General features: G+C 35.8%; 1 long non-coding RNA gene across 2 annotated transcripts; it reads right to left on the bottom strand.

Annotated features, from left to right (window-relative positions):
- Positions 1 to 10,140: 10,140 nt before the first annotated feature.
- On the bottom strand, positions 10,141 to 13,064 carry LOC141377167 (uncharacterized). 2 transcript variants are annotated; one of them, XR_015505892.1, is made up of 3 exons: positions 12,837 to 13,064; positions 12,069 to 12,181; positions 10,141 to 11,334 (listed from the first exon to the last, which is right to left on the bottom strand). It is a non-coding gene; the product is annotated as an uncharacterized LOC141377167 (long non-coding RNA). The 2 variants fall into 2 exon arrangements; XR_015505893.1 differs by lacking the exon at positions 12,837 to 13,064 and adding an exon at positions 12,250 to 12,556.
- Positions 13,065 to 13,539: the final 475 nt, after the last annotated feature.

Genomic DNA, 13,539 nt, shown 5'->3' on the forward strand with positions numbered 1-13,539 from the left:
CTTTACCACATAGAATAGTAATTATAATGAAAATTCTCCAAAACATTCCTTAAAATTTAAGCTTTACCATGACTCCGTAATCTTGGTGCGAATATATGATCGGGACTCGCCCCCCCTCTATAGAGTTGCCTCGAAGGATTAATGCAAGAATTGACAACCGCCTAGGCAGCAAAACTTCAAGCACTGAGCGTATTCCATGTATAGAGATACTAAAAGCTAATGTTTATGTTAAATCGTCTTTTACAAGAATGTAAATAATTTTGTGTTTGTGTTAAGTTTGCTACAATTTTAACACAAAGTATACTTCCAAGAAGTATGTAATTGTCAATATTTTGTCAATAAAGTTTTATCAATATGTTGCTCAGAATAAAAAAAAAAACAGCCTTTTTGTTCTACCAAAAGGGGCCAAAATGAAACTTTTGCCATGTAGAGGTAATGGTTTGTATTGCATTCTATTATGTCTGTTTTTAGAAATCAATTATAATATGGGTATGGGTTGCAATGACAGTTGTCTTTAGATGCGGTCCATTGTTTCATTGTCCTTCAAATGACAAGCAGACAACAAGCGAGGTATCGTCATTTTATCAATGGAATTTTCCACTAGCTGCCTAATTAATTTGAGCACATGTAACGGGGAAATTGACTGGTTAAATTGCAACACACATAGAAATGCTAGCAACGGTCTTGAGCTCGGTTTTTCCAGAGCAAAGTGCTTGTTTTTTTCTTGCCTCATTTGCCGCTCAGTCTGATAGACTGGCATTAACCAGTTTTATTTCCATTGGTAGAAGAGCAGCGTCTGGTCTGTTCAAGCTACAAAGAGTCCTGCGAGCTTTTGTGAAAGTGCAAATCAGTTTAGGCAATTATCATACGAGTAATATGTGGGGGAAAGGGGATGCATTGCCCAGTGGTCCACTTTAATCTGTTAATCCGTGGATCCAAGGGGGCCTGGTTGGACATAATTTAGTACAATCTGACTACCTCTCACAACGCGATAAGAGAAGGTTTGCAATGTGCCGCAAAATAGGAGCTTTGTTTAAAATCTTGTCTGCAGCAACGGCTGGGCTCTATTTGCATTTGTTGTCAGTTCCTGTATTTTATTATATAAAATAACAGAACGTGAAATTTATATTTGTATTTGAGCACATGTAAATACATCCAGAGACTGTATTTTGCATCCATTTAAAAAGTATCCTAAAATAGTCAACGATTTCAAAACAAAATTGCATTAAATATCATTATTGATCAAATGTTACGAAACCCACAACAAACTATGGTTAAGCGTTTTTCGTGTTGTCCCAAAAACTTTTAATCATAGTTTGATAAATGTTGGAGATTTCAGACGGCTATACATACACATGCTATATAAAGGGATTTTTGAACGGTCTGTGGACTATAACGGTAATAAAAAAATCTGCAGAGAATACTATTAGCTTTGAAAAACCCCTAAAAGCTTTATTACAAACCCAGCTTTGAAATAGAGGGATTAGAAGGCTGAAAGGGTCCCACAATAGTTAGAAGAAAAGGTTTCATGCTAATGAGGTTAATGCCCTTTGTATCTCCGGACTCCACAACTTCATTACTCCTATCTCGGGCAACACCGAGCGGCTCAGAGCCCACAATCCACTCGAGCTGTTCCCTACCCTGCCTAAAGAAGGATTTGATAGCAGCCCTGTTCAAACTAGATAATTATATCTTTTCAAGTTGGAATTAAGATAAAGAAAGTGCAGTGAAGGCGGTGAGCCTTGATCCGCTGCAAACAAATTTGGCGCACTTTCTCCCTCCGTTGTGCCTCAAAAGACAGGACACCCCCTCGTTACCGCTCGGCTCCCCTTTATTAATTTTGCATTGCCGGTTTAAATGCGCCTGGTGTTTTGCATTTAAAGGTGGACAATTAGCTGAATTTAAAGGAGGGGATTTATATTTCAGTTTTAGAAAGTTTGTATTATTTGTTAACGTTGAGAACATTAAATTAATTAATTTTAGAGGCCCAGATAGCTTGCAAAATTAAGATTAAAAGGCTTCAATTGTGTGGCGAATTAATTAGAATATAATTAAAATATTACTAGGCCTACAATGTTTGTTTCTTTTTAAAAATGATGCAATATCTACCTACATAAAGGCCATTATTTACAAACAGTGAGCGGTAGACTATGATGCTACATTGTATAGGCTTGGCCTATTAATCGATTTGTTTTTCTTAACAAGCATACGGGCCATGGGACTCGCTGTATTGAGAACCTTCTGACCCGCTTAAGTTACCCCGTGCTGCGAAAACTTGCTTCAGAATCAACATTAACTTAAACGTTCAACAACGCCACGCTTATGCAGAGGGAAAACGATCAATCACAGAGGGCCATTGCCATGATTCATCATACAGTGAGGGGAAAAAGTTAGTGTAGCTTCCAAATGCTTGCAGTGGTTTTTGAAATTAAGGTCTGGGTTTTAAGCCTATGCAGGTGAAAAATCTGCGCTTTAAGAGTGATGTTAAATAATTAGCCGTCATTTAAAACAGCCTCCTATCAAATAACCCCAATGACCCAAAACCTCTAATCTGCAATTACTAGCTTTAATTACGTCCGCTGATCCTAAAAAGCAGTAGGCTACCATGGACGGTTTGGACTCTTGTGTGAAAAAGAAAGTTAGTTCATGCCTTGATTAAAAAAAAAAAAAAAAAAAAAAAAAAAAAAAAAAAAAACATTAATGACCTATTGCACTAGCTATACGATTACATTTGAAAAAAAGAAAGAAAGCTATAAGTGATATACAGCCTGCCTTTCGTTCGAGTTCCACTTCAGTTCATTGGCAAAAACTGTTTTAATGATCGAAATATATACTGTACGGACCAAATTATTCGCAGGCTTCTGCTTTAGTTTATTGGACTCTGTATTTCCAGAGAGTCGCGTTCCAGTTGCAATTGGCCACTGAAGCTAGTTTGAGGTGATATTTATAGCATGCACTGAAATATGACGTCACGACAAACACAATCTATCCAGTTTCACAAATTGCTTTTGAAACTGATCCTTGTAATGGGAGAATGAACCCCCTCGCAATTCCCGTGGCCTTGCCATAAGGTACAGCGAAAAATACAAGACTAATGATCAATTACAGAATAATTACCCTTCAAACAGTTTACATTACAAATTAAATATCATCGTCTTAGATTTAAGGTTCTCCTTTTATTATTTACGAAGAACAGGTCTATGAGTTTCTATTCTTAAAGTAATGCAGGTCTGGAGGCGATTAATTGCAATGAATAAATTTAGGCACAACTCCTAGAAGACACACGACGGGATAATAGTTAATGGAGACTGATTTAATTGCATCGGCTACCTCATTTTTGCAGCCTTGGTCAACTGCGTTGTACTTATCTTTTGGCAGCTGTCAAATCCACTAACTTATCTTGCTTGTACGAAGGCTCCACCCCTGCCCCTTCACTAAACACAAATATCAATGGATCAAAGGTAAAACACGGGTGACAGGAGTGACACTGCTGAGACTTTATCGAACACGCAGCGTGAGATTCAAGGCTTACCTTAGCCTTGTTATGGCTTTCTCCTGCATAGCTCAGAGCGCATGCTTTATTGACAAATTTAACAGCATACGTTTTCCGCATTGAAACGTGTATTCTCATTTATCTGCAGTTTCTACTCGTGTTTCATTATTAACGCATTCCCAAATGGGATTTTATATACCATTTAAGGGTTTTTCGTTCGTTTTTATCAATGCAAATAACTTTTTTCATTACGAAGAGCATTTTAGCAATCGGTAATCCCGTCAATTTAAATAAAAAGTTATTTGTTAAGAGAGTATAATAATTAAGATTAATCAGTTAATTAACAAAAATTATGTATAACTATTTGTGCAAAATGGGTTGCATTTATCGTGAGATTAAAAACGTAAAATATCTGAATGTCTCTCAACAATAAGTACGACAACTTAGGCCCATAAAAAAGCTTATACGACATAAATTGGATATAGCGATTAAGCTGCAAATAACACCTTTGAATAAATAAATAAATAAATAAAAAACCTCGACGTTTTCCACGACTGCACGTAGATCAATGTTGTAAAACAAAAATACATCGTCTTTCTGGGTCAAGTTCAAAGGTGGTGAACTACGCCCGTGAATTTGTCAGAGATCGGAAAATTAGTCTCCTAGGTTGATCGCCAACTTAATAGCATGAAATACTGTACATCACAATCGCACGTACTCAAAGAAGACATGTCTGAAATAAACCAACAGATGTCCTAAGGAAAAGCTTCAGATTATTTGAAAAGAAGTATACTGTACGAAATAGGCTACCGTTCAACTAAAGAGATATTGAACATTATATAACAAAACGGAACAGCACCCTCTGGACTATTGTGGGACCCATTAGTTATTTTACCAATGCATTTTTTAATTGCAATAAATAACGTGGCTGCCATAGACAAGGCTGGAGCAAATTTGAACCTGCCATTTTAGAAAAAGGGTATGAGTAAGAAAAAGTGAGAGGTGCCCAGTTAACACAATCTCCATAAAATGTCCTTTGTTAACTTGGTAAAATCTAATTGAAAGTTAATTGCTTGAAATTATCATTCTTATCAAGCTCATAACCTATTCAGTTATCTATCATGTAAATTCAGACCTATGATGTATCATAGACTGTAAAAAAAAGGTTTTGAAGGGAACGTTTGCAGCATTTGTTTTCTTAAATTTTCTTTTAAATGTAAAATTTGCGGTTCTGTACAATGGCCGTGCAATTATCAAAATGTAGGCCTAATAACTAATTTATTGGGTTTCCGAAGGTTTACGCAAAATGAGTGATTCGTTACGATCGTTTGTGCTGAAATAACTAAATGCTTTTAAAAATGTTATCTAATTAATTATCTTATTATGTGAAATATTTACAACTCCATAAAATTGTTTTTTTTGGAAAATTAAAGTAATGAAAACCTATGATATACGGTAAAAGGTCAAATCACTTAGTGAAACTAATCTCTAATTTTAGTTGAAAATTAACAATCTTTCCCTTTATGCATAAATCTCACCACGTCTGCATTTTTTGGTGTGTGAAGAGAGATACGCATACAGAAAGACCAAATGAGAGAGGGAAGAATCTGCGCGCGCACGCACACACCACAAATATTGTAAGCCTGAAAACAGACCTGAAGTGCTTAAATACCGTAATTTTAACAATTCCTTAATTACATAGCATAGCATCGGTTTGTTTGTCAGGCAACTGGCTATCTTGGATTTCACATGTCAGACTGGTGGACTGACCACATCGCATTTAAAGTGAGTTAAATCTAAATCACATTCGAATTAAGTGAACCTTGTGTATTTACAGCCTACACGACTTTCAAAAGAATCACTGGTATGGACATTACTTTTTATTCAGTGCAACTTGTCCCACAAACAACATTTGATCCAAATTGGCAGCAAAAGTAAATTCTAAGTCCAAGTGCAAAGCGCTTTCCTCAAAGTTTCTTTAGCTATTTTTTAGACTATGTTGCAACAACAACAACAACATCAACAACAATAGGGGCTAATAATAATAATTGCCAAAAGTCATTTCCTTTAAAGTGCTAATGGTGCTAACATTCCACATGGCAGGACTGTACACCTGATTAAATATCTCTGGGGCCTCGCTGTTTGGAAAATTCTCGATTCGTTCCCTAAATAAAATAAACAATGGCTTTAAATATATCACGTGTTGCCGATTCACCTCGTCTACTGTCCTCTTGGTCACTCGTCTCATATGTGGCCTAAGTTAATGGTATGCTTTCTAAAACTAGTTCATTGAGGGTGTTTTCAAAGACATTATTAATGCACTCAGCCTTGAATTAGACAACACTCTTTGCACTTAGTCAATTTTGAGCGGAAACATACGCAATGCCATTGTTTTGCTTTCATGTAATTAAAGTAAAACAGAATGAAGTGGTATATATGCGAGTAATTGACAGTAAGTTGCTGAAATTATGTTTTCACAAGCACAAAAATCTCGCGCTTGAAAGTCTCTTACAGATTAATTTACTGAGATATGGCATACGGTATAAGTATATGATGTATAAAATGAGTATAATGAATACACAAGTGTAAAACGGTTATGCATGTCATGCTTTTAGGGCATGAGAGTTTAACTTAAGGCAATCTGATCTGCAACATCTGAAACATTCATGCTAAAGTATTTTGTGCATTTATTGTAAAATAATCTTGATATGAGAACACCCACATACTGTGGTCTTAGATACTCAGACTAATCTTGTTCTCACTTTGGAACATATTAATTCTTTGACATGTCTAATGCAGGCAGAAAACAATAAGTCACTGTCAGTGTCAAAGATTCCTGATTTAAACGGGCAAACCAGTCTCAAATTAGTTTCTGGTTTGTTGCCTAAAGTATACATTGTTCAACAATTGCAACACCCAAACATGAGAAAAAAAAAAGTTCTTCAAGGGGAAAATGCTAATGGTCCATGTTTAGTAAATGGAATTTAGTTGGAAAGCAGAGCAGAGAGGAGAGTGGATCATAAAACTGAAAAGTTGGAGAACTTTATTCACATTTGTGTTTAAGAAGGCTATGTATGTTGTGAATATGCTTACATATCAGATCAATCATTAATATATATAATAACTGGATGTGAAGATTTAAAAAAAATAATAAAACCACAGTTTCAACTTTTTGACCTAAACGTTTTAATAGCCTACAACAAGGGTGCGTTTACCAAAAGCATCTTTAACCAACTATGTTTGCACTAAGTTGTGTCATTAACGATGTATTCCAGACGTTTAGTAAAAAAAAAAAATGTAAAGAACATTTGCAAAGAGTATAGCAAAAGTTTGTGGTTAGGGTCATAGTTTTGGTAAAACAAGCACCCTAAGATGTAAAGCAATCTATATTGTTATGTGCCAATTTTTATTTGATAATGCTTTATTTTTTGTTGTAATGAGAAAAAAAATGTTGGTCTATTTCAGCAGCCTAACATGACTGAGAATTAAATAAGGTGAAATTTTACTGATAATATATCAGCTTCAGTTCAGCACTACACAGTAATTATAAAACTTGATTATACTATTATATGCTAATAATAAATAATATTGATGGTAACCACTGACTTCCATTAAGTGGGGATAACACATTGGAAACCAGTGGTTATAGTCAACTCCCTAGTTATGAACATTTTAAAATGTATATTTCCTTTGTGATGAAAAAGCAGCTCATAAATGATTGGAAAAAGTGGAGGTTGAGATAATGCTGAATTAAAAATTTGGGATGAACTACTATTAAGATATTGTACTTTTCTGTCTATGAATTATCCCTCAAATATATAAAAAAATAACATTAATTCATAAATTGAATTAATTAATTTTCAATCTTATTATTATATAATAATATATAATTAAAATGAAATAAAAGTACAAAACGCTCCAAAAATGTAAAGCGCATCAAATCTTTTTATAGTCTTACAGTTTGTGTTCACTGGAGGTTTGCTTTTTAATCTAAGTGAGAGGAAAAGAGTAAAGCAGGCCACTTCACACGTAAAAGGTGGTGTGTACATGTGTGCGCGCCTGAGCAGCTCTTCCTTTCTCCTGCCCAGTCACTTGCTGTCCTTTTAGGGACTCCAGAGGCTAGTTAAAAGGTGTCTGATTCTCACCATGAATCTAATTAGATCCTTGACTGAGGTCTTAACATTTCCTCTGAGAGAGGAAAGAGTGAGAGAGAGAGAGAGAGAGAGAGAGAGAGAGAGAGAGAGACAGAAAAGAATTGTTCAAAAAGGGGAGAAAAGGTGCTAAAACAGCAACTCGTTTCTCCCTCCTACGAGTCGCCACCCCCATCCAACCGGCCCCCTCTGAAGAAAAACAAAGACCAGCAAGCTAATGAAGTTGGTAATTAAGAGGCTTCTGTCAGGCACAATGGGTAATTAGGAACTTGCTTCCCTTGGGTGTTAGTGGTCCAGTCTCATCAGTGCTAAGGCCTGCGGTCTGACCAGGAACACTGGGCTCTCAGACCCTTCAGAAAAATGGAGAGAAACGCTAATTTTCACCTCGGTATGACCTGAATCTGTTATATCTCCCCCGCCAGCTATTCAGCTGTTTTTCCCACATTTTGAATCTCAGTTTGCCAAGATGTAAACTTGTTAGTTGGCAAATGGAGAAAGCTGCGTAAAAGAGCAGGTGCAGTTGAGTTGGACCTGTTTATAGTTCCTTTATTTACATATGAGGTGTATTTTGTTGGTGAAAGAGGATCATAATTCACAGCTATAAGTACAATTTGTAATTTGTTACCAATTACAAATTACATGACAAAAGTTCTTAGTAATATAGTAGACTACATAGTTTAGGTAATATAATCTGACTACTTTTGGATTACTTTTGAGCTAACCTGTTTATCACATTGATCTGATTTGGATTTTCTTGATCCATCGGCTTAGTTCCTTTATTCATCAGGAGTCACCACAGCATATGTTTTATGCAGCAGATACCCTTCCAGCTGCAACCTAGTTCTGGAAAACATACACACTCATACACTATACGACCTATTTAGTTTATTCAATTCACCTATACTGCATGTTTTTGGACTGGGGACAACCTGAGCACCCAGTGGAAACCCAAGGCAACACAGGGAGAACATGCAAACTCAACACAGAAATGCCAACTGACCCAGCCAGGGTTCGAACCAGCGACCTTCTTGCTGTGAGGCAACAGTGCTCCCACTGAACCACTATGAAGCCCACTTTTCTTGTTCCATATAACATATATTTCATGATTTGGTATCAACAATCTGAAGTGGATTTGACATCACATTACACAGGTTTTCAAAAAGCTGAATACTTAATTAAATTATAGAAATGTAAAATAGTAATATATTTTAAAAGACTACAAAACACTTATTAAACATGTTGCACATTAACGTAAATAGCAATGCAAACTGGAAAAGGTAAGAATTAGAGAATATATATAATTCCTAATTATTTACTGTGTGTTATGTAATAATTGTACAGAAAGTTACAAACAATATAAAATATAACTGCTATTAAAACAACTTATTTTGGAATTTGATTATATAATGCCCATTGATATATAATACTACCCAGCACTGACCATTATCAAAAAGAGATCTGCATTAATGCTCAGTTTCCTGTTTGCATACTGTGTATGAAGAACTGTAATGTTCTCTGCATTAGTATTTGAACCTCCTTCCTGTGTTAATAGATGAGCCATAGTGAAGCATCCTTCAAGCAGCCCGGCCCACTCACCATTCTGCGGGAACACAGCTTTGCTCTAATTAGCACATTTACTTTAGATTGCTTGACTGTGGTGCGGATAGAGAAAGTTCACTTGGCCTCAATTAAGCATATTTATCTCAGATTATCTGACGGGACGATTTCTGCCTGGGCAAAGAGATTATTTTAAAGAGGTGGCGATATGCGGGAGGGATGAAATATTCTGAAGACGTGATGTCTTTCAGAGCAGAAAAAGGAAATGAAAGATTTGGAAATTGAATCAGCTATAAAAAAAAAAGTTTAAAATGAAGCTAATTTGTGGACACAGTTGATTTTCTTTTGTTGCCTTGCATTTTAATCCAGAGTCTAAATATTAGATGACACCAGGAATATATTGACAAGAATGATATATAATTAAAGCAAGATAAGATATTTTGTTGCTCAATGGTCCATTGAACATATTTGTATGTCTTTGTGTTATGTGGTGCCCACTTTTCAACAGCTAACTAAGCTCCACCTGCTCCACTGATGTGTTATTTGCCACTAAAGGGTGTGAGGCAGACATATTGCAGAGCTTTTACCACCTGAGGCACAAAATAATGGTGAAAAACACTCACTAGTTGTTGACATTGGTTGCAGCATAATACAAAACTTTCCTGATAATTCTAAGCTCTAAATAGCCAGAGACAACAAACAAAGTCACGTATGCAGTTTTAACTAATTAGCCACATCTTAGTTGTGTGCAGAAAAAATAACATAAACCACATGTTAATTTAAGCTTGGACAACAAATATAAAAAAATAATTAAATTAATTAATTATATTTAATTATTTATAATTAAATATAAAGGTTTGCAAAAAAAAGGCTTTTTGTAACAATACCTCAGAAGAACCATTTTTGGTTTCCCAGAGAAAAATTCAATTAGCTGTTCTTAAAAGACCCATTTATTTCTCAGTGTAAAGAAAATCTTTTTTAATTGAATTTACTTATTTAAAAGGAACATGCACAAACTTACATTAAACTCAAAAAGGAAAGATGCATTGTGCCAGGTTTAGCAAGGTTAAAAACATTTTGTAGTTTGTGCATGTGATTAATTTAGTTGGAAAAGTATTCCATAGACTTGCGCTTTTTAGGAAAAAGAGGATTGGCCAAATGAGGTTTTACGTCTAGGGATAATACACTTCCCTCTTACCCTGAAGCATGTCGTTCAAGATATTTTTTCTGATGTAAGAGTTAAACAATTTCTTAAAGGAGTAGAAAGATTATAAATAATTTTAAAAACAAAAGAAATGTTGGAGTATTTAATCATATTATCAAAACTCAAAAGACTGTGTTTTTAGGATATTACAGAGATGGTATTGCCAAGGTATTTATCATGGATATTTTTAAGTGCTCTTTTGTATAATGATTCCAGAGGTGTTAGAGATGTTTTATATGCCTGTGACCAGCTCATTATACATTATATTTTTGATCTAACGATTTTAGATTTTATTAACCCTAAGAAATAGATATTTGCGCTGACTGAAAGGCTCTTTAGAAAATCAAAAATGTTTTTACTTTAAACAAAATTTTGTGGATTGGAACCACTGATAAGAACCTTCAATTTTAAGAGTAATGGTCAAAAAAGAAAGAAAAGGTGTATTTCTTTTTTTCTTTGATGTTTAAGATAACCTCTTCCTGGCCAACAGTTATAGTGATGATATAATTTCCTGTTTTCATCCTAAACTTCAGCTCTTACAGTATGTTGACCTCATTACACTGAGACAAGCCAGCTAATAACACAGCTTACATCTTTGTCAGAGCTCAGCACTTAAACCAGCATGGCTTAACCAAAGACTCTCCAAAAGATACAGTGTAAACGGTATCCTGATTGGCTGGTTCCTTTGATCCAGTCGTGCACTTTTACATTCCTGAAAACCGTTTACACTGTTTAGACTGGAAGTGTCCTGCTGCAGGGCACAGCACCTGTGGTTTGAACCTGTGACCTTTCTAAGAGCAGCTGTTGAAGTTCCCTTTACCTCCTGGTCAGCGCAGGGATCAGCATGGACAGACAGCTGCATATCTCCTCATATCCGGTTAGACTCCTTGTCATCTTGGACGGTGTATCCAGCCCTGAAGACATGTCACCTGTGGTCAGGTAAAGGCAGTGAAGGAGTAGTATCAAAACAAAACATGAATGTACGTATAGACACATAAACACACGGGCGCAAAACATGCTTGTGTTATACAGTGGTGCATATTCCCTGCATGGCTATGTGCATTCGATTTGTGCACAATCACAATCTATTTGTGTTGGGACAACATGAAGGAATTAAAATGAACATTATTAATGAAACGTATTAGTTTTTACAGATTTAAGTGGATTAAACACTAAACAATTAAGTTTTAAAACCACATGAATTTGTCATGGTTTAGTGTACGTTTAAGAGTATGTTTTAGTGACTGATAAATATTGTACCCAGCTAGCATTTTTTGTTTTTAAAATATGTCTTACAGACATCTAAACATAGTCGTCTTGGCTAAAATAAGGCTAAATTTGGGCTGTCAGTGAAAATCGAATAGACGTCTAAGAATAGGCCAAAACTAGACTAGTCATCAAATAAACAGAAATAAATGACTACACTTATAAAATCTGTCTAATCTATCTATTTGACGACTAGTCCCAAGTTTAGCCTTGTTTTAGCCAAGCTGTCAATGTTTAGATGTCTGTTAAACACAAAAATGTTTGCTGGGTAGGTAAACAGTGATGAATCCTTTTCTGCTGATTCATAAGTGCACCTGTTTATGTAAAAAGGGTTTACTTATTACCCCACCCCATCACCCCTTCCCTAAAAACAAAGTAAAAATTATTATGTGACTACCTTGAAACCAGCAACAGCATGGTGAATCCTGATAACTGATGATGATAGCGCCCTGCCGCTCTCTCCCGCGTTTCTTCATTGGCGTGATACATCCGTGTAGTTCGCAGCGCCCTCTGTTGGTGACTTCATAGTCGTTAAACAGAGCAGCGTAACTAACATGGTAATTATGTGTTGTAATTACCGCGTGTTTGAACCGTAATATAAGTTTTTATTTTGTGTTTTTGCCGAACGTGCTGGAACATTTATAGGGACAGCTCCAACAGGACACCAAAACTTGGAGTGTTCTTGGAACACTGGGATGTCTGGTCAACCTAACTTGAATTTCAAAGTTGAGGTATTTTTTTCCACTCTTTTCAGTAACGTTACTAGTAATTCACGTGTTTGGGAATTGTTTAGTGTTTAACTTAAGCGCAAATTCACACAACAGTCACACAGATTTCACTTTATGTTCAGGTTCATCCAGGGGTGTCCAAACTCAGTCCTGGAAGGCCGATGGTCTGCATTTTGCTCCAACTTTATTCAACAGTCCTCCTTGGAAGTTTCCAGTAACGTTATACCTAGAAAGAGCTTGATTAGCTGTGTTTAATTGGGGCTGGAACCAAAATATGCCGGACACCAGTGTGGTTTGGACATTCACCAGTGACAATAGAAAGCGGTTTAACGTTAGGTAATAGTTAACCTAAAATTCTTATTTGTAGCAGACACCCACCATAAGAAGAAGACGAAAAATAAGTAAAAAAACTTATTTGCCTTAACAAAAAGTCCAACCTGCTCATGTGAACCATTAGCTTTTCGCCCTTGCCGCCACGCACATTTTCTGGTAATGTTGCATCTGGGTATCCGTAGTAGCACTGTTTTACATTCCCGCAAAACATTTGAGTGCTAATTTAGTTTAACTTCAATGGAGTGATCGGGGTCAAGCGATGTGATATCGAAGCATAACAGAAAATCTGTCACACCAGTGAGGTTAGTGGCAGTTTGTTTTTGTCTGACAGCTGCACGTGACGTCATTCTAGATATTTTATTTGCAGAAACAACGTGCATTTCTTTTAGTCATTATATACAATTAATTTCATTATCTAAAAATAAGAAAGCAAACAGAACTATTTCATGTTGTAATGACTTTATGTACTTTTCTTGATTCTTAAATGTCTTATACCTCAAGTTTAAAAAACAAAAACAAAAAAACGTGCAGTTCTCAAAATGTTTTCACACATTTACATATTTTTCCCTTTATTTTAGTTAGAAGGTCAATCTTTATTTATTTATTTATTTAGTAATATAGTTGTGCCATTAAATGACAGAGCAATTGACCCTTCGCTAAGCCACACCCAAAAACCGCCATCCACCAATCGTGGTTTAGCAACCGTAGCTACGCGCAGGGGCTCTGTCAAGCTTTCGAGGAGGGAAACAGACCAAAGCATTGTGCATATGGATTGTGCAAATCTAATAACCGGTATCCTAAAAGTTT

This window comes from Danio rerio, chromosome 13 (assembly GCF_052040795.2).
Source record: "Danio rerio strain M-AB ecotype USA chromosome 13, GRCz13ab, whole genome shotgun sequence".
Lineage (NCBI taxonomy): Eukaryota > Metazoa > Chordata > Actinopteri > Cypriniformes > Danionidae > Danio > Danio rerio.